Source organism: Tamandua tetradactyla, chromosome 15 (assembly GCF_023851605.1).
Source record: "Tamandua tetradactyla isolate mTamTet1 chromosome 15, mTamTet1.pri, whole genome shotgun sequence".
Classification (NCBI taxonomy): domain Eukaryota; kingdom Metazoa; phylum Chordata; class Mammalia; order Pilosa; family Myrmecophagidae; genus Tamandua; species Tamandua tetradactyla.
Genome location: NC_135341.1, coordinates 84,709,388 through 84,729,554, shown reverse-complemented (window position 1 = coordinate 84,729,554; position 20,167 = coordinate 84,709,388). Strand labels below are relative to the sequence as shown.

Below are 20,167 nucleotides of genomic sequence, written 5' to 3'. Positions count from 1 at the left end.
TAACCACACGAACAGGGTTTCTTCTCCACGTCTCATCTCTGCCTTTTGATGTCTGGACTGCAGTCTCAGGATTCAGGTGGGGACCTGCAGCAGCAGTCTTCCCGCCCACCCTGCTTCAGGTTTAAGTCCAGGAAGGAAAAACAGCTGTTCTCTTCCTGGAAGCCCCAGAAACCGTCTTATTTTATCTCATTGGCTCTCGGCTGGGTCATGTGACCATCCCTACACCAATCACCGTGGCCAGGAAAATGCAGTGTGCTGATTGGCTTGGGTCCCAGCTGCATGCTAATCGCTGGCGCTGGGCGTGGCCTGAAGCCGGAGCACCTGGGCTGAGTGCGGAAACCGTGTGTTCCCCGGCGGAGGCTGCGGCCGCCTGCTAGCCCAGCGGCCAGTGGTGCCGGGAGGATGATCTCCACGCCTGGTGGACCCCTGAGTGTCTGGGCATCAAACCAGATTGGGGGACATAATATGACGTGTGTATTGTAATTTCTGGGATGTAATTTTTAGGCAGTTACAGACCTGTCAAGAAAATCCATGCTTTATGGTCACGGAACTGCAAGTTCAATTCTATGGTCTTTATAATCCTTCAGTAATATCTCCCCAGGGAAGCCAACAGGCGGAGGGCAACGGCGTCTTACCCGGTCTGGCTACTGTTAGCAAGTTTGAGAGAGATTGTTTTGAAAGCCTATTTATCATATATGCTGAGAACTTATAAATTGCTTTCAACACTTACCAGAGAAGTGTGAAGGGCTTTGAAAGCTGCCAACAAAACGTCAGCCAGGCCCATTGATGGAGAACGGACGAGAAACCTTTGGTGAAGACATTACTGTTTTCCATTAGCCTATATTCCTTCTCAATCTGAGCAGGTCACGTGAAGAAGGAGGCTGGAGAGAATAAAGGAATGAAATGCTGAGTAAGCCTTTTACAAATGATTTCGGTACTAGAGATGCCACCTTCATCGTTGCAGTTCTAAGGGAAACACCCAGAGGCACAAAAACATTGGAATGCCTCTACTTGCAGAGCAAAACTTATAGAGTGTATGAGACCTCAGCACAAATTTTATTGAACGTCTTTTACTAACAGACTCAGGTTAGTCAAATGATTCCCCCAGAGCTCTTCATACTTCCAAGAAGATAAGCAAAGTTATTAATCATGAAATATTCATTATTATTATCGCATACATTTTAGGGCAAAACACAGAGGAGTGAAGTTGTGCCAGGATGGTGATCCGATACATGGGGGGGAGAGAACGATGGCTGCATAGATGAGTGAACAGATACAGGTGAGTAGGAGCCTTTGACTCCAAGAGCTTCCAGTGGATGCAGGGTCTCACTTCCAGCTAGAGGAAGTGTTTGGGAAAATTCACTAATTCATTAAAACCATGGTGAGTTCCTGAGAATCAAGGTAGCCTCAAAATCTCTGAAGAATTTGCCCCCTGGGTAAAATTATTGGTCTAAGTGGTTATTTTTAAAATTATTTTTAAAAATTAAATTAAAATGACATTTTACTCTTTGGAAAGGTTTTATCCCAAGGCTATTTGTCCTTCCTATGGAGTGAAGTTGTCTAAGGGACTAGCTTGGGGACTTAAGTGGCCAAAGAGGGAATAAGAAGTGGAAGAGACCAATGACCTTACCTCATCTATAGCTGAAAGGCCTAATGTACCCAGTTGCATTTCATCTCTTCTTTCCCCTCTCTCACATCCATGTGCTTTGTACTTTCTGCATAGAAATTGCCTCACCCAGAAAGAAGCTGGGGGTGGGCTGAGTCCGGAAGCTCTGCCCTTAGGGTTAGAAATTCCTTTCCTGCTCTTTTTTTAGGTGCCATTCCTTAGGTTTGCCATTCTTCTCCTTTGGGGCGGTGAGATCCAGAGAGGAAAGCACCTGAATGGCTTTGGTTACAGCTGCCCCTCGCCGAGGTAAATGAAGTCCTTCAAATAGTCTAGCTGGTTTACTGCCAGGCTGGAGTGGAGCTTGGGGCCAGGCTCACGGTAGCACAGTGGAGGGGGGGGGCGGGCACTGCGGGGTGGCGATTCTTGTGTCTTTGGCTCCCATGTCAGAAGGAGAGGAAGCGGGCAGGATGGCTGCGGCAAAAGCGGATGCAGTATTTTCAGAGCCCTTGTTCCACACGCCTTCAGTCTCTTTCCAACCCTCATGATTGCTTGTGTGGAATTTAAACTCGAGTTGGTCTGGCATCAAAATGTGTGCCTTTCCCTGTAAACCTTTCTCTGCAGGCACAGGGCAATGAAGAACAAGCAGAAGTTTGAGAGGTTCGGGGTAAGACACACGGATGAGAAGGTATTGGGTGTACTGGGGTGAGGGTGGGAGGGCAATTAAAGACGCTCTGTTGTCAGAACTGGGGGTTCTTGGGGTGGGGTAATAGAAACGTCATGGTGAAGAAATGGCAAGAGGGGTTCTGACCTTGTGGGGGCAGTTGGGAGAGTCTGGGAGCTTTGACCAGGTATAAGACATGGTGGCAGCAGGCTATTAGATCCAGAAGGTGACCAGTGGTGGCCAGTGGTGGCCAGTCTCTGTGGACTCCCTCACAGGCCCATCTCCTGGCTGCATTTCCATTATTTCCACGGAGAAGGCTGCGCTGTCCTCTCTCACTGCAGTCCCCGGCCCCGGTGGGCACTTCCAGCCTCCTTCCTGAGCACTAGATTGGAGAGGCTGAGGGTGCCAGAGGCTTTGGGGGATGCCCCAGAGCTCCCACAGGCAAACTACGGCCGCACTAAGACCTTTAGTTTGAGTCACATGTGTGGGAAAGAGTCTGGGAATAGAGGAAGGCGGGTTTAGGAAGCAAAAGAGTCTCATTAGCTGGTCTCTGCCACAAATGAGGAAAGAAGTCCCCTGGAGGCCAGGACGCATGCTGGATAAAAACCAATAGAGGGCAGGGGCGGGTAGGATTCAAACTATACATTGCTTCTGCTCCACACCCCGTTTGTCATTGACACTTTGGGGCCAGTATGGTAAGATGCGTTTGATTTCTAAGTAGCAGAAAGATAAAAGAACTGGCTAAAACAAATACTGAATTTATGGACCCCTGCGATTAAAATGTCCCGAGTACAGAGCAGACTTCAGGTGGTCTGACCGGGTCTCTGGGTCCATTTCTCTGGCATCCTCCCAGCTCCACCCTCTGGTGGGTCCGTTTCCCTCCCAGACTGGCTTCCCTTAGAGTTCAAGACGGCTGCACATCCAAAGACAGCTCCGTTCAGAGCAAGAGAGCTTCTCTCTCCAAACCATCTAAAGACCTGCGTTTTCTCTAACTGGACCAGCTACTGTGGTGAGGAGGAGGGGATGATGCTGATGATTTCGGACTTTTGTGGCCAAAGTCAGGAACGAGGGTGGCAGGTTCATCTCCTCCCGTTCTCCTGTCTGCCACGCCGTGGAGGAGCTGAGGTGGGAGAGCTGTCGGGAGGCGGCTGGCCAGGGCCTTCCCAGGGCCTGCCACGTTCTCAGCAGGCCACGTGTCAGGTGTGTCCATGACGTGGTGGATGGGGGAACGAGAAAAGTAAATCACCTGTACGCCAGCAGTACAGACCGGAGGCTGGGGTGTCATAGCCGGCATGGGGGAGCGCCTCCGTGGAAACGCCACGCAGTCCACAACCCGTGAACTGGAGAACTCCCTTGAACCGCAACTCACCAGCTGACGCAGGAAGTAGGATATGTGACTAGCCATCCAGCTCTTAAAGATGCTGACTTCATAATTTAAAACCTGCAGACAGAGAAAGCTCCAGGTCCAGGTGGCTTCACAGGCTCATTCTGTCAGGCTTTTAAGGAAGAAATAATAGTCGCTGAGATAAAAGAGGAGGTCGGAATGCTTCCCAACTCATTTTTTTGAAGCCATCATCGCCCTGAGACCAAAACCTGACTAATACATTAAAACAAAATAAAATTATAGACCAATATATTTAAGCACTTGAAAGTCACAGTAAATAGTTGGCCCAAATGCTCCATTTGTAAATGTACAAGAACTGTTACATAGTCAGGTAGTATCTTAATAGATATTAAGATATGATATCTATTTATAATAGATATTATTTGACTATGTAACAGTATTTGCTAAGTAACTGAGTACTTAAAGTGAATAGCAAAAATTTACTGTGAAATGAAGTATTTAAATAAACAACTTTTTTTTTGCCACAGAAATTACAGTCATCTGCTCTATAATATTTCCATAGCCATGCGATAGATAGATAGGTGTCAGATAGACAGGTGAGCTGAGTTCCCTACCTTTACCAGGTTTTATCTAGTGACCTCCACAGCCTCAGGCTTCTGGTTGCTTCTCTCTTGGCAGGACACAAAAGATTTGATGCCAGCTAGAGAACCACCCATACTGAAGCACAGCATCTGTGTAAAATTAACGTGATGAGCAGCGTGTTTCCCTTGCTCTCTATCTATATTTATGTTGCTCTGAAACAGGGACGGCAGCTCGCTGCAGCAGCCCCAGCAGAAGCGAGAGAGGGCACAGGCTGACTCCCTCTCTTCCTTTCCAGCGTGGGGAACTCGGAACAGCTCCTTCCTCGTTGATGGGGAGAGGGGCTCCCTTTGTACGCTGGAGGGAATCAAAGTGAGGGATTTGAGATGGTGATGGATCTTTCTTTTTTTTTTGGCATGCACAGGCACTGGGAAATGAACCCGGGTCTCCGGCATGGCAGGCGAGAAATCTGCCTGCTGAGCCACCTTGACCTACCCAGGTGATGGATCTTTTGAATACCTTTGAAATGTGAGAAAGATTTGGTGACAATGATGCTGGGATTTAATCATTAGTAAAATCACACAACCAAAGGGACGAGAACTGAAGCAGGTTCTGAGGCTGGAACAGCAGGGCAAATCACCCTGGTCTCGTAGCTTCAGGAAGTTACAGCAGCTTTGGGTCTAGTTCAGGAAGCTGCTGTCAGTGGGAGGGGGCCATGGAGACCCCTGGAGTCCCACATCTGTCCTCCACTGGCTTGCCTCCGGGACTGAAACTCTACTTCAAATTGAAAAAAAAAATTATTATTTTTTTCTGTAAGATACAGAGACCCAGAATTAGTTGATCCTGTGCTTTAGCTCAAGGCTGAAGTTGTACAAGCTCCGTTTGCTTTTCTTTCCCCTATTGAGATTGCTTTGGAAGTTTTGTTGAAAATCAACTAACCGTTGGTATTTTGTTCCATTGATTGGGTTGTCTCTGTTTACCAATACCACACTGTTTTAATTACTGTTTATCTTAACTGCATCTTAAAATCAGGTAGTGTAAATCATCTAACTTCCTTTCTCTTCTTCAAGATTGTTTTGGATATTCAAAGTACTTTGCATTTCCATGTACTTTTTTTTGTATGCTGTATGGCAGGGTCACATTTCATTATTTTTCCGTGTGAGTTGCAGCACCAGTTGTTGAACGTTGTTTGGTTTTCTTGTTTGTTTGTTTTTTGGGAAGTGCATGGACTGGGAATCGAACCCAGGTCTCCCACATGGCAGGCAAGAATTCTACCACTGAGCCACCCTTGCATGCCCTCCATACACATTTTTGAATCAACTTGTCAATTACTATAGAAAGTCTTTGATTTGGGTTTTATGGACTCTATAGTTCAATTTGGAGAGAATTGACATGTCAACAATATTGTCTTTTAATCATGAAAATGATCTCCTCATACAGTTAGCCATTTAAAATTTGTCTCTCTTTTGTAGTTTTCAGTTAGAGGCCTTGCAAATCATTTGTTAGGTTTATTTGATGCTATTTTAAATGGAATTTTTAAAATTTCATATTCCAAATTTTATTGTCAGAGAATTTAAATTTAATTTTGCTAAGCTTATTTATTTTAGTATTTTTTGGGGGGTTGTCATCCTTTTGGATTTTTACATAGATGAGTCTGTAATCTGCAAAGGAGACACTTTCATTTCGTTTCCTTCCAATTTTTGTTTCGAACTTCTTTTTCTTGCCTTATGGCACTATGTAGGACCTCTAGAACAATGCTATTTAGATGTGGTGAGAACAGATATTTTTCCCTGGTTTCTATGTTAGGCATAAAGTATCCACTGTTTCACCATAGAGTATAATATTAACCATGGATTTTTTATAGATGAGGAAATTTTGGTTTGCTGAGAATATTATCACGAATTTCAAATGATTTCTCTCTAGTCACTGAGATGATCATATGGCCTCCTATATTTTATAAATATGGTGAATTACATCGACTGATTTTCAAATATTAAAAGAATTTTGAATTTCTGGAATAAACTTCACTTAATTACTGTGCATTATCTTTTTATATATTGCTGGATTTGATCTGCAAATATTTTGTAAGGTTATGTTTATGGATCTATGTTTACAAAGGATATTGGTCTGTAATTTAATTTTCTTTTAATGTGTTTGTCAGGTTTTGATATCATGGTTATGATGGCTTCAAAAAATGAGTTGGGGAACATTCCTACCTCCTTTTTTATCTTAGTGACTTTGTATAAGATTGTGTAATTTCTTCCTTAAGAACTTGATAGAATTAGCCAGTGAGATCTCCTGGGCCTGGAGTTTTCTTTGTGAGGTTTTTAATTATGAATTCAGTTTCCTTAAGAGATAGATGGTTATTTGTGGTCCTCCTCCTTCTCATGTCAGTTTGTTAAGATGTGTTTTTCAAGGGATTTGTCTGTTTTATCTAAGTTGTAGAATTTATTGGAATAAAGTAATTTCTCATACCCCCCTTACCCTTTTAATGTGTGTAGAACTGGTAGTGATGACCTCTTTTTTACTTGATATAAGTGATTAATATTTCCCCCCTTTTTTTCTTGAACTGCCAAGAGTTTATCAATTTTATTAATCTTTCCAAAGAACTGACATTACCCTTATTGATTTACTCTTAATGTTTGGCTGTTTTCTATATCATCGATTCCTGCTCATAACTTTCTCACTTCAGTTTATTTTGGGGTTAATTTTTTTTTTATTCTTAAGGTAAAAGCTTACATCATTAATTTCATTCATTTCTCCTTTCTAATAAACAAAACTTTCTCTCTAAACACTGCTTTAGCTTATAGTGATATCATGTATTTCCATTATATTCCATAAAAAAATTTTCCCCTTGTGATTTCTACCTTGACTCTTGGGTTATTTTGAGGTATGTTGTGAAATTTCCAAATATTTGAGGAATTTTTTAGCTACCTTTTAATCATTAATTTCTAATTTAATTCAGCTAATATACTTATTTTAATCCTTTGAAATGTATTGCAACCTATGTTTTGGTCCATGTACGATCTTTCTTTGTTCATAATAGACAAAACCGGAAACAACTCCCATGTCCATGAACAGGTGAATGGATAAGTAAATTATGGCATACTTATTCAATGAGATAGTATTCTGCACTTCCTGGGTACAGTGTGCTCAAAGTCAATTAGGTTAGGATGATTGATGAGTTTCCATATATTAGTATAATCTTTTTGAATTTTTTCCTACTTGTTTCATCAGTAACTGAGAGGTGTGTTAAAATCTGCAATTATGAGTGTAGTTTTATCTAATTTTCCCCCTAATTCTGCCACATTTTTTGCTTGATTTGGGTATTTTAAAGTTCTGTTATTAGGTGCATAAACATGTCCAATTAACATGACTTCCTGCTGTATTGATCCTTTTATCATTACGCATTGTCCTTCTTTATCTGTTGTCGTGCTTCTTACTTTCAAGTGTGTGCATGTGTGTTTGTTTAAATTAGCTTTAATGAGAGGATGATGAATGATTCATTTATGACTTGCAGCACATACAAGGTATAAAGCCTAGGCTTGGGGAAATTATAGGTCACAAGGATGAGTGAAGTGAATATTGATCACTACACATTTTAAGGTTACCGTAACCTCCACACAGCAAAGTTGATAATGATAACTGTGTGGGGAAAAATGAACCTTGATCCTGATTTCACACCTTACATAAAATCAACCGGAAATGCATCCTACTTTAACATAAAAGCTGGAAGTCAACACAGGACAAATGCTCTCTGATCCTTGACTTCTGCAAAGGTTTCTTTGGTGCAATATAAAAAGCAGAAATTATAAAAGAAAAACAAACTGATAAATTGAACTTCATTGAAGTTCAATACTTTTCCCCTTTGAAAGACCCTGCTAAGAAAATTAAAATACAAGACTCAGATTGGGAGAAAATATTTGCCAATCATATATTGGATAAAGCACCTGTATCCAGAATGTATAAAGAACTCTCAAAATTCAATATTGAGAAATAACCCAATTAATAAAAACCAGCAAAAGATTTGATAAACTCTTTCACTAAAAAAGGTGTATGAGTGGCAAATAAATACATGAAAAGATGCTTACTGTCATTCATCACAGTGGAAATTAAAATGCAAACCTCAATGAGATACCACTACACACCCATTAGCACAGCTAAATTTTAAAAAACTGATGATAACCCAGTGTCAGAGAGTATGGAAAACAATCAGAACATATTTAAGTTTCTCATGGGACAGCAAAATGGGGTATCCACTTTGGAAAATAGTTTGTTGGCTTCTTATAAAGTTGAATATATGCTTTCATATGACCCAGCCATTCTACGCCTTGACGTTAATTCTAGGGAATTGAAAACATATTCCACATAAGGATTCATACACAAAAGTTCATAGCAGCTTTATTCATAATAGGCAAAACTGGAAACAACTCCCATGCCCATTAAAGGTTGAATGGATAAATAAATTATGGTATATTTATTCAATGAAATATTAGTCAGTCAGGAAAAGGAATGCCCTAATGGTATGTGTAACCACATGGACAAATCTTGAAAGCATGATGCTAAGTGAAAGGAGCCAAACCCAAAATAGCGCAGTCTATGATTCCATACAGGGGACACTCTAGCAAGTGCCCAGCTGTAGCGATAGGACACGGATCAGTGGTTACCTGAAGCCAGGAAATTGGTGTAGCAGCATAAGGGAACTTTTAGGGGGTAATGGAAATATTCTATATTTTGATTGTGGTGATAGTCATAAGATAGTATACATTTGCCAAAACTCATTAGACTGTACACTTAAATTGGGTGATATATTGTATGTAACTTCTCCTTTCAATAAATCTAATTTAAAAACTTGCAGTGTTTGTTGTTGCTTTGGTTACAACGCTCCCATGTTATTGCTCGGTGAATCAGGAATCAGAGTGCTCCAGGGCACCGGGTGGAGTATCATGAAGAGAGGGGAGCAGCTGGCATTGTAGAGGTGCCAGCAGCTCCCGGAAGGCACCCACTTCCTCTGGCACCTACAGGGTCATGCCAGAATTCTTTCTGCTAGAGCCTCGCCTCAGTAACACATTTGAACACACGGGTGAAACTCCCAACTTCCAAATGCAAAGGACTCAAAAGAAGCTTAAGGAAATGAAAGGAAAAATGCCCACACTATTGTAGAGGGAAGAGAACAGAGTCTGGGAGTCCAAAGGCCAGGGCTGCTGCTTGGCCATTCTCTAATTCTCTGACGGGGATTTTCCACTGTGGATAAACTGACTGCTTCGGCCAGAGCTGACCGAGTGCTTTTCCTAAGCTGGGTCTCAGGGACCCACTGGGGCCACAGTGGTGACTCCAATTTATCCCTGATTCCAAGGACCCCACAGCCTAGTAGGAATAGCAGACGGAGGTGTAGAGAATTATTATGATACATCCTGGCAAGTGCTGTGATATCAAGATGTACTCAGGATACATGTAGAAGTTGGGACTCCTTCGAGCCCCACCAGCCTCACCTGTCGAGTATAGCAACTCCCAAGGTCATTGTAAGGAATTAATGAAATTCATAAAAACATGCTTTCAGGTCATAGATAGTACACAAGTTACATGATGAAGCAGTGTTTATGGCATGTTCTGATCTTTACTGGCCCCGACTGGTTTTAAGCCCATCTTTTCCAATATGGCTTATGTCTGGGTAAACTAATCATCGTAATAGCTACCAGATGCTGGGCAAATATCATACAGTTTATCCTCATAATCAATATGCAGAATCTATACCATTAGCCCCATTTTACCCATGAGAAAAGCAAGGCCCCTAAAATTAGATAATTTGTTAAAAGCCGCCCAGCCAGCAGCATTGCTGTCAGTGGAAAGAGGTGAGAAGGACGGGGAGCCAGATTGTGTTTGTCTCTTGGTGAGACTTTTTGTGGCTTGGCTGAAAAGGTGTCGATATCAAGGATGCAAACTCAGACACCTGCAGGAGCCAGGCAGGTGCTGCACGGAGGGAAGAGGGCTACCCAGCCCCGGGTCGGTGGGGACCGGGCGAGCTGAGCAGCTGGGACCAGGCCCTGTCTACAGAGACCAGCAGCTCCTCAGCTTCAGCCGTCTGTGGTCAAGCAGGTGTGCCAGTTCCATGTGGTCCGTCGGGTGGTTCTCCGAGAGAAGCAGAAACCTGAATTTAAAAAGGAACTTGAAAGTTAAATACTCTTTTAAAAGGTAAATTGTTTTTAAAATGAAATAGTTTGTGGTGGCTTAATTAAACACAGCTGTGGGCTAAATTCGTCCCACTAGTTCACAACATTTGGTCCATATAATTTTCTGTTAGTGTAAGATGAGGAAACAACAAAAGGAATTTGGCATAAGCTATATTCAGAGATGTGGCCTATTGTATCAGGTTTCTCAGTGACACTTTAAACCATCGCGGTCAGTGGTGTGAATAACCTAGAGGTGGGTTTCTGCAGGTAGGGTGGAGCTTCCTTTGGGATCTGGTGTAGGCGATTATCTGGGATGTGCTCAGCTGTCTTATGTTTGGGGCCTGTACTGCCAATGAGTTGCCTCTAGAACACAACCCAGAAAAACCCACAGAGGGCTGGGAGGTGCAGGCAGTAGCCTGTCCTCAAGACCCTGTAGCCCTGACAAAATGGGAAAAGCCCTGATAAATGGGAAAAGCCTATTTTTCCTATTAACTAAGGCTGTTGGCTGCTTCTTGGAACAGCTTCATTCATCAATATTGGCCTCAAGATCAAGAAACTGCAAGCTGAAGACATTGAAGGTAAAACTTAGGATTCAGCGGAGGAAAATTTTACCTGGCTTCAGGTCTATTGGTGATGCTTGACAAATGGGCAGAACGTTGTGATTTGCATATTATAAACTAAAGAAACCCTGGTTTATTAATCCAGGTTTCAAATGGACAAAGCACCTGCCCAGAGAGGCAGGGTGGTGGCTGGAGTGGGTGACGGGTGCTCAGAAGCTGTACTGTGTCACTGGGTGTGATGCAGAGGGAGATTCTGCTAGACTCAGGTCAGGGGTCTATTCGAGGGCAGGACAACCTGTGCTAGCTCCAGCCAGTTTTATGTGGGCTGGGGGCCTGGAGCAACTTCTCTGACCCTCAGTGTGCTCATCTACCACATGGAACATCTCCTGGATGAGCTGAGGTTGCCACGTTCTTGGCTGCATGCTCTTTGATTACTGTTTCATGTCACTCACAGAGAAAATTAAATGATAATCCAGTCTTCCCTCTAGCATGGTTGATCTAGATTTGGTTTTTTGTTACAGATAATTTTAGGAAAGTTTCTAAAATAATAATAAAAGCTTTGTTTCACAGCTCACGTTTGGAAATGTCATGCAAAGTGTTAGGATTTTTGTCAAATTTGGAAAACCCTCAATCAAGTTTCTTTCATATATGTCTTGTCTAATGACATATATGCTTAAGATGTTCTTAAATCTTTTCTGATATTTCATATACAATTGCAGGTTTGGTGCTTTTTGATAATTTCTACATTCTTTGGGGAATCTTTTTCTGTCTTGCTTTCTTTAACATTTCAAAGATGTTTTGTCAAATAAAAATTGATATGCCCTTAGAGGAATCAACTAGAGCACATATAAAATGTTTAAAAATAGATTAGATAGAGAAAATAATGGAAATGGAAAAAAAGACTTAAAGGAATCAAACCACATTGAAGATGAACTGCACATAAATTTCTATTTAACAGGGTGCACATTTGGGTGAGCTGAACCGTGCCCTGTTTTCTGGCGGACTCCTTCAACAGGCCTCCAGAGAATAGGGTTTTGATTACTCAAATCCTTGAGGGTGGGAACGAGAGACAGCTTGCCACAGAATCCTATCTCCCAGGAAAAATATTTGGAAAAATGATGTTATCCTTACCAACTAGTATACTTCTGTGCCATGGAAACTATAAATGTTGCACTGTGTGTATTTTTAATTTTTCTTGGTTTGGCCACTTGGAAACTCAGACCACGTGACGTTAGTAAGTGGGAAGGACTTTAGTACGTGTGAAGAAATGCACGTGTGGCACGCATTGCTATCGATTTGGGCTTCAATGCCTTATTCTAATAGTTGCTAAGCAATTTCTTTCTTTCTTTTTTTCTTATTTTGGTCAATATATATAGCTTGAAAGGTACCACAAGACCTATTTGGAAAAGTAATGGCGTTACAAAAAAGGATGATACTCTAGATGGAGGAGGGCTGGAGGTGGAGATAAGCAAAGAGGGCTGTGAATACAATGGGATTGTGGAAATGGATTGGGGGCCGGGATAGGAGATTTTGGTGGGGCCAAAGTCTGAGAGAGTGTCAGCTTAGACAGGGTGCGCATGTCAGCCCAGGAAGAGGGAGGGGCTCTCAGCCCACAGCAGGATAATTTGGTCAGTTATCTTTATGTGCCCAGCTGCTTTTTCTTTCTCTCTTTTTTCACTACGACATGCACACTTTTGAATTAATTTGAATTACTCTTGCTTTGTTCTCAGAGTGAACTTTTAATTGGAGAGCTTATGTCTCTCAAATTCTGGAAAACGGTCTAATTTATCCCCTCAATTATTGCTTCTTCACTCTTTTCCATGGCCTTAACCTCATTCACTGACAGTTTTATCCCTGGTATGGCTGTTCCTCTGGCTCCTATACTGCACCCAGTCTAGAGTACCCCTCACCTCCTGAGTTTAATTCAATAGGCATATATTTAATTTTCAAGATTTCTAATTAGTTTTCAATATCTTGTTGTTTTAATTTCTGCCCAATTTTACCTCATAATTTCTGTCCCTTTTCTACTGATGATATTTACTCTCATTGAGGAGATTAGACATATCTAAAGTCTTTGTTGGACTGTCTATAATTTTACATTCATCTGGAGCGAATTCATGTCTGATCATTAGTGTATTTTGTTTTCTGTCTTTTATGGCCTTTGATTTTCTCATGTGTTTTGGAATTTTAGTTTTCACGCTCATCTTAAGAGCAAGGTCTCCATGTACCCATCCTCTCTCTCTTTCTCTTGATGCATTTGGCTTTAAGTAAGAGGAAATTCAACTGACATTGGCCAAAATCATATTGAGATGTATCCCTTACTTTAGAATTTTAGAGTCTGGGGGTCCAGAGTTCATTGAATAATAGTCCAATAATGCCAGAGCCCAATCAGTATTTCTTTCCTTTTAGTCGAGAGTTCTAAGAGACTGCCTCAGCTCCAAGCACCCTGTGCTCACACAATAACATCCCGGATAAGAAAGGAGATATAGGCTGAAAAAGGCAGCATTTTTCCACAAATGCTTTCCTTGTTTGGAATAATTTTTTTGTAGAAGCCTTGAGCAGTGAACCTAATGTGGCTCCTGCTCCCTGCCTATGCTCGACCTTCACAGACTAAGCAGAAGCTCATCAAGACGGCAGATCCAGCCTCTACCCATCACCTTGGATTTCTCTTCCATTTCACGTTCATAGAGAGAGTCACCTGATTTTGAACTTGGCTGTGATTTTAGCATTTTATTTTTATATTTTGTCTATATTTCCAGATGTTCAGTATGGAGGAAAGGAGGGAGGCTTTAAATTATGAGCTTACAGTGCTGTCTTTGATTCAAGTCCCAGTCTTCTTCCTGTGTTAAATTATGGGATGTGATTCACGTATTGGGTAAATGATCAAAAACTCTCACAAACTAGTGGAAATAAAGTTTATTTGCCTTGAAGGATGAGAGCTCAAGGGCCACCTTTTCATGACCCTTCTGGATGTGTGCAGGGCAGGTGAGGCTCAAAGCAGCAAGACACAAACACAACCCCCACCAAGTTACTGTTCGACCTTAACGGGACAACCTGCACACATTCCACTTATCAGTATCCAGGCTGGATAATGGCTCTGGCAGAGTTGGTGTCACAAATATACTTTCCATGTGAACTCCAAAATCAACCTCCTTACCCATGAACTTGTGTTACTTAAACTTCGAATTAGCTGAACTGTGGTGCTTATAGAAGTATCAATATTTAGCCTTGCCTCTTTCCACATTTTTAACTGGAGTGTGGTTTATTTCTTGGAAGTGATGGGATGGTTTCCAGTGGGCATGGTGAGGTTCTCTGTGTACCCCACAACACTTGCAGGGGGAGGAGGAGAAAGGGAGAGGAAATGAAGAGGTGATTTCTATTTCTCTGTCACGGGAAGTCATATTTTACTTATTTCCTTACAATGGCAAGCAAATAACAAATTTAGCTTTAACCATCTATTTGTTAGGTTTTCTGGGCTGGCTGGGCCAGTTTTCGCCAGGAGGTAGAGTTTTCTCAAAGGCTTTCTCAACAGAACCCATTTTCCCTTATTTTTCCTAAGGGAAGAAAAGAATTAGCTGTATACCATTTATTTACTAATAGTTTTTCCAAGGGTATTCAAGTTCAGCTTCTCAAAGTCAGTGTTTTCAGAATCTTTTTTTTTTGTTCTGATTTTTTTTTTCCCAAAAAGAAAAATTTCCACACAGTTTACTAAAGAAGTTTTTCTAAGGGTATTAGATGGCTGCCTCTAATGGGGCTGCCAAAGTCTACATTGCTAGCTGTTTCCCAGCTCCTCGTCTGCTGCTTTTGAAGCTTTGGCCTATGGCTTCTGGCTGCAGCTTCCTCTCGTTATGCCTGCTTCATGCTCCAGGGCTCAGCTTTACAGGTGTGGGGCTTCTGGCTGCTGCTCAGGCCACATTTGAGTCTTTGACTGCTTTGTCTTCATATCCATGTGCGTGTTGGCCTTTGGCCTGGTTTGGAGCTGGCCAAGGATGCCTGAACCCCAAAGCTCTTCCATGAGCCCTGCAAGAACTTACCCTCCACGCCTACCTCCTTGCCCCTCCAGTGGAGATGGTGGCCTTTGAGCTTCTGATGCTCTGTCTCGTGTAGCAACGTGCTGTCTCCCGGCCTTCACATGTCACTTGTCTCCTCTGAAGGAGCTGTTATTGTGGACCACCCCTCTGCTGCTGCCACGGGGCAAGGGACAGGAAGGCAAGTCGTATCTGAGTGCTCAATCTCACCCTGATGTTGGGGAGAGCGAACCCACAGTGTGCTAGAATTTAATGATATGGGTGTAGAGGTGTAGGGCGAGGGCATATTGGACCTCTTGGGAGGGGTCCTTATCATATCGTTTAGGGAGTCTACTGAAGTCTAGAACAGACATTGGCATAGTAAGGCCCAGGGGCCAAATGCAGCCCACTGCCTGTTTTTGTAAATTAGGGGAACACATGCACTCTCACTTGTTTAAGTAGTGTCTTTGGCAAATTTTGAGCACCAATGACAGAGTTGCAAAAGAGATGACCTACAAAGCCTAAAATATTTACTCTCTGACCCTTTACAGTGAAGTATGCCAACCTCTGGTCTGAAGCCTATTGACTAGGAAATACTCGAAATTTCCTGCAAAGCCTGGAGGGATTCAGGAATCTTTCCTGAAGTCTCCCCAGCTGCCCCTCGTATTTGTTTTGGGTGTGTGAGATACAAGTGATGCTTATCCTTGTACTGAGGTAAAGCTAAATGCATTCAGCTTACTTTGCTTGTAAAGTAAGCTTGAGGGAGGGTCATAGTGTAAGTGTGCCCCATTCCCTCTACAGAATGTGATGTTAATAGAATAAGACAAAATAGACAATCAACCAAAGAAGATATTGTAATTCTAGGAACAATAAGCTATTTATGATTGCTTGCATCTTTGTGAAAGATTTGGGATGTTGCATTACTTGTTTTGGTGACATCCTGTTAGACGTTGTGAGGTCAGGGAAATCCCTCCATCACTTATCTTGGCCTGCTTGGATAAGCTCAAACCTCCTAGGTGGCCCCAAGGTCAGGGAACATAAGCAGAGCTGCCACAATTGTTCTGTCCAAGCCAGGCCACAAAAGCCACCCCCTTGGCCTTCTTCCACCTTGGGGTTTCTGCCCGCTTAGCCCTTGCCACCAGGTGGAACAGGGGAGATGGCCCTGTGCACAGAGCATGTGGTTTATTCACTCTGACCATGCCAGTGGGAGAGTCAACAGGTCTGCTGGACCAAGGAAATTCCTGTGCATGCAGAGTCAGGATATTGTCTTTCCTCTATAACCTCAAGACTAGTTTCCATAATTGTTGTGTATCCATCAAATGACTGTAAGGAAAGATTCCTTATAGCTTAAAGATAAGACAGAAATGTAGGCAGTATGTCCTTTTCCCCCCCTAAGATATCCATATTCCCATTTTATTTATTAGCAATGATAACCATAGACTTCATACTTCTGAATCTGGGGAAACCATCCCCCTACTTCTCGTAGAGCATCCTGCAGGTTTCTGTGGGTTGGCCTGGGGTGATTCCCAAGGAAAGCTTTGGTATTCATGAGAGGTGGGTCTGTACATTGCAGATAAATCTTGAGCTCCATGGCTTCCTTATCCACCCTCAGTCTTGCCTGCTTAGGTTTTGAACTGGCTTCACTGCAGGTCTTTATTTTCTTGTGATGCTTTGAACCACTCACTACACAGTGTCCTTTCCTTCTGATCTGAAGAGCAACCCTTTAGCATCCCTTATAGGGCAGGTCCAGTGGCAGTGAACTTCTTCAGCTTTTGTTTATCTGGGAATGTCTTAATCTCCCTCTCATTTTTGAAAGAGAGTTTCACTGGATATGAAATTCTTGGCTGGCAGTTGTTTTCCTTCAGCACTTTAAGATTTTGACCTACTTACTGCCTCTGACCTCCATGGTTTCTGATGAGAAATCAGCACTAAATCTAATTGGGGCTCCATTGCATGTAACACGTGCTTTTCTCTTGCAGCTTCCAGAACTTCCTCCTTGTCTTTGTATCCAAGTATAACGTGTAATCTATGAATGATGGGGTGTATTTTTCTTCATGTTTATCCTCTTTGGTGTTCTTGAGTTTCTTGGGTGTGCACATTCAGGTCTTTTGCTAAGTTTGGGAAGTTCTCTTATTATTTTTTTGACTGCTCTCTCTGCCCCTTTCTCTCTCTCTTCTCCCTCTGGGACCCACCACAATGCATATATTGGTCGGCTTGATGGTGTCCCAGGATGTCTTCGGTTATTTTCACATTTAATGTTTCTGTTTCTTCCCAGCCTGACTCATTTCAAGTGTTTTGTCTTCAAGTCCACTGATTATTTCTTTTTTGAAACTCTCCTGGGCATTTTTTTTTTTTTCATTTCAATTACTATGGTCTTCCATTCTAATAGTTCTATTTGGTTCCTGTCATGGTTAGGGACATGTGTCAACTTGGCCAAGTTGGGGTAGCTGTTTATCTGATTGGGCAAGTACTGGCCTGTCTGTTGCAATGAGGACATTTCATAGGATTAGGTCATGAGCATGTCAGCTGCATCCACAGCTGATTCCATTTGTAATCAGCCAAAGGGGAGTGTGTTCTGCAATTAGTGATGCTAAATCTAATCACCGGAAGCCTTTTAAGGAGGACTCAGAGGAGACAGGCCCCATTCCTGCTTCAGCTGGTGAGCTTCTCCTGCGGAGTTCATCCAGACCCTCCATCGGAGTCGTCGGCTTCTCAGCCTGCCCTGTGGATTTTGGACTGTGCGTTCCTGTGGTCACATGAGACACTTTTATAAATTTTATATTTGCAAGTGTTCCCTGTTGATTCTGTTTCTCTAGAGAACCCTAACTAATACAGTTCCTTTTTAAAATTTCTCTTTATTTAAGGCTCTCATATGCTTATCCATTGTTTCCTTTATATCCTTTACTTCTTTCTCTGTGCTTTCCTCCATCTCCTTGAGCATTTTAAAGATTATTTTTCTTAGAAGACTTTCTTTTGGTCCACATTCTTGTCCTCTTCATTGGTGTTTTCTATATTTTATCCTGTTCCTTCAGATGGGCCATCATTTCCTATTGATTTGCTTGTCTTGCACTTTTTTGTTGCATACTCTACATTTCAATATTTAAAAATGTTAAGTCTGGGATTTCTCGCTGAGATGTCTGTTTCTTGGTTTTCTAACAGGCTGGTGATAAGAAAGAGACTCTCCAGCTTCCAGCCTCCTGTCAGGAGGGTCTGCCCCAGGCGAGTGCAGTGTGCAGAGTCCCTTTGTCTTTCCGAGCCTCTCTCTTGTCCTGGGGTTGGCTTGTTAGGAGTTTCCTTTGTCTCCTGTTTCCCAGGAGACAGAGCTTTCTCTCTGGGGGTATGAAGTGGCAGGCCTTTGTCCGACTGTCCACCTCTGCAGTTTTTCACACACCTTTTGTTGTCTTAAGGTGCTTTTGCCTGGAGGGTAAATTCTGGGATGGGGTGCAATGGAGAGGGCTTTCTCAGGTCAGTCGTTCCTGGCGGACTCGAGGTCGGGGGCCCAGGAAGGAGGCACAGACCAGCTCCAGAGTGCCCTGGGTGGGGTCAGGAAGGGCACCCAAAATTTCTCCAACAGCTCCCCAAATCTGAGCTTTCCTGGCCTTCCCAGCAAATGCAGCCCTTCGGCTGGCTGCCCCCTGCACCCCGAGAACGACATCGGTCCCCACCCCTCCACGCCTTTCTGGGGAAAACTGAAACCATGGCTGCCCTCGAAGCCAGGACCCACAGATCCAAATTTGCGAATCAAAATCCATGATCAGCGATTAGTTGTACAAACTAATTTGTGCAACTTGGGGAAGAGGATTTTTCTGGCCCTTTCTGTCACCAGCAGCTAGGCAGCAGCTGGGCCCCACGGCGACCTGCTGTGGGAGGTGGCGATGGGCGTGAGGAGCTGCCCCGAGGAGAGGGCAACGATGCCCTCATCGCCAGCCTCTTCCTCCCACTGGGCAGTGTCTTCTGGCCTCTGGGGCTTCTAAGTAGTTGTTTCAGATACTTCCTGCCTGTTCATGGTGGTTTGGGTGGAGGGAGTGAGCCCAGGAATTCCCACTCCACCATCTCCCCTCTAAGCTTTGGGCTGCATGGCCTTTTGACAGTTGAAAGGCTCAACCAAAGATTATTTAAATATCTGTGAGCAGGTATCCATGTCTGACTTTGCTATTTACTGTTTCACTTGTGTCTAGTCCTTGTAAAGCTTACACATGGCTTGTAGTTTTGTCCAATATTAAAGGAACCCCCCCCAAAATTATGGTTATATTGTCCTGTAGGACAAAATAGTTTTGTATCTGATGTAGACATCTTATCCAAACCGTCTTTTTAAAAATGCCTGTTTTGATGGATAATATAAACCCTGCCAAATGCTCTTAGAAGCAGTCCAGCTGTCTTAATAGCATGTACTTTTTATGGTGACAAGTAAGCTCAACCCTGTAAATTCAAGTCTCTGCATCCCTTATGTACTCTAACATCCCATTTACAAATCATATCAAACTCAAACTTCTCAAAACGAGAACTTTCCAAAAGGAGGTTAGAGTGAATATTAACTGAGCAGGTATGCACGTACCACACTGGGGCATTTCAGGTAAGAATTCATGCATGGCACACTGTCAAATACTTAGAACAAATAAAAACAAATGTGTACTATATGAAAGCACATAAACCGACTTTTCAGCAAAAATTCTTATTGCAAATTGTATCCCCATGAATGTGTATCATCGACTGGGTTGCATAATATGGATAATAAATAAATTCAACCAATCTTAACATGGTTATGCGATAATCCTGCAGTGGTGTCACACACAGGAGTTCTTTTTTATCATGGATGCCAACTGACACAATTTTGTAGGTAAAAAGACACAGCTGTTAGAAACATGCTCATTAAGGACTAAAGATATATCTGTTGCAAAACCGTCTCTGACAGGACAGAAAATTTGAAAAAGGCAGAGGTGATTCTAGAACAGGGGTTGGCATGCTATATCTTGTGGGCCAACTTTGGCCTGCTACCCGTTCTTGTAAATAAAGTTTTATTGGAATGTAGTCACACACATTTTTTTTATCCATGTTCTGTGGCTGCTTTTGTGCTGCAATGGGAAAGTTGAGTAGTTGAGGTAGAAATTGCGTGGCCCACAGAGCTTAAAACACTTACTGCCTGGCTGTTGACAGTAAACCTTTGCTCGCCCTGGTCTGGGAGAATGCCTCGGGTTTGATTGTTGCACACTGTGGAGCTGCCCGTGGACACACCACAGCC

At 42.8% G+C, this 20,167-nt stretch overlaps 1 long non-coding RNA gene across 1 annotated transcript in view; it reads left to right on the top strand.

Annotated features, from left to right (window-relative positions):
* The first annotated feature begins 350 nt into the window (after positions 1-350).
* LOC143657658 (uncharacterized) overlaps positions 351-20,167 on the top strand; it is a 45,449-nt gene continuing 25,632 nt past the window's right edge. Inside the window, exons 1-3 of the long non-coding RNA XR_013162936.1 lie at positions 351-1,086; positions 1,186-1,279; positions 1,815-1,912. This is a non-coding gene — a long non-coding RNA (uncharacterized LOC143657658). The remainder of the gene's footprint in view (positions 1,087-1,185; positions 1,280-1,814; positions 1,913-20,167) is intronic.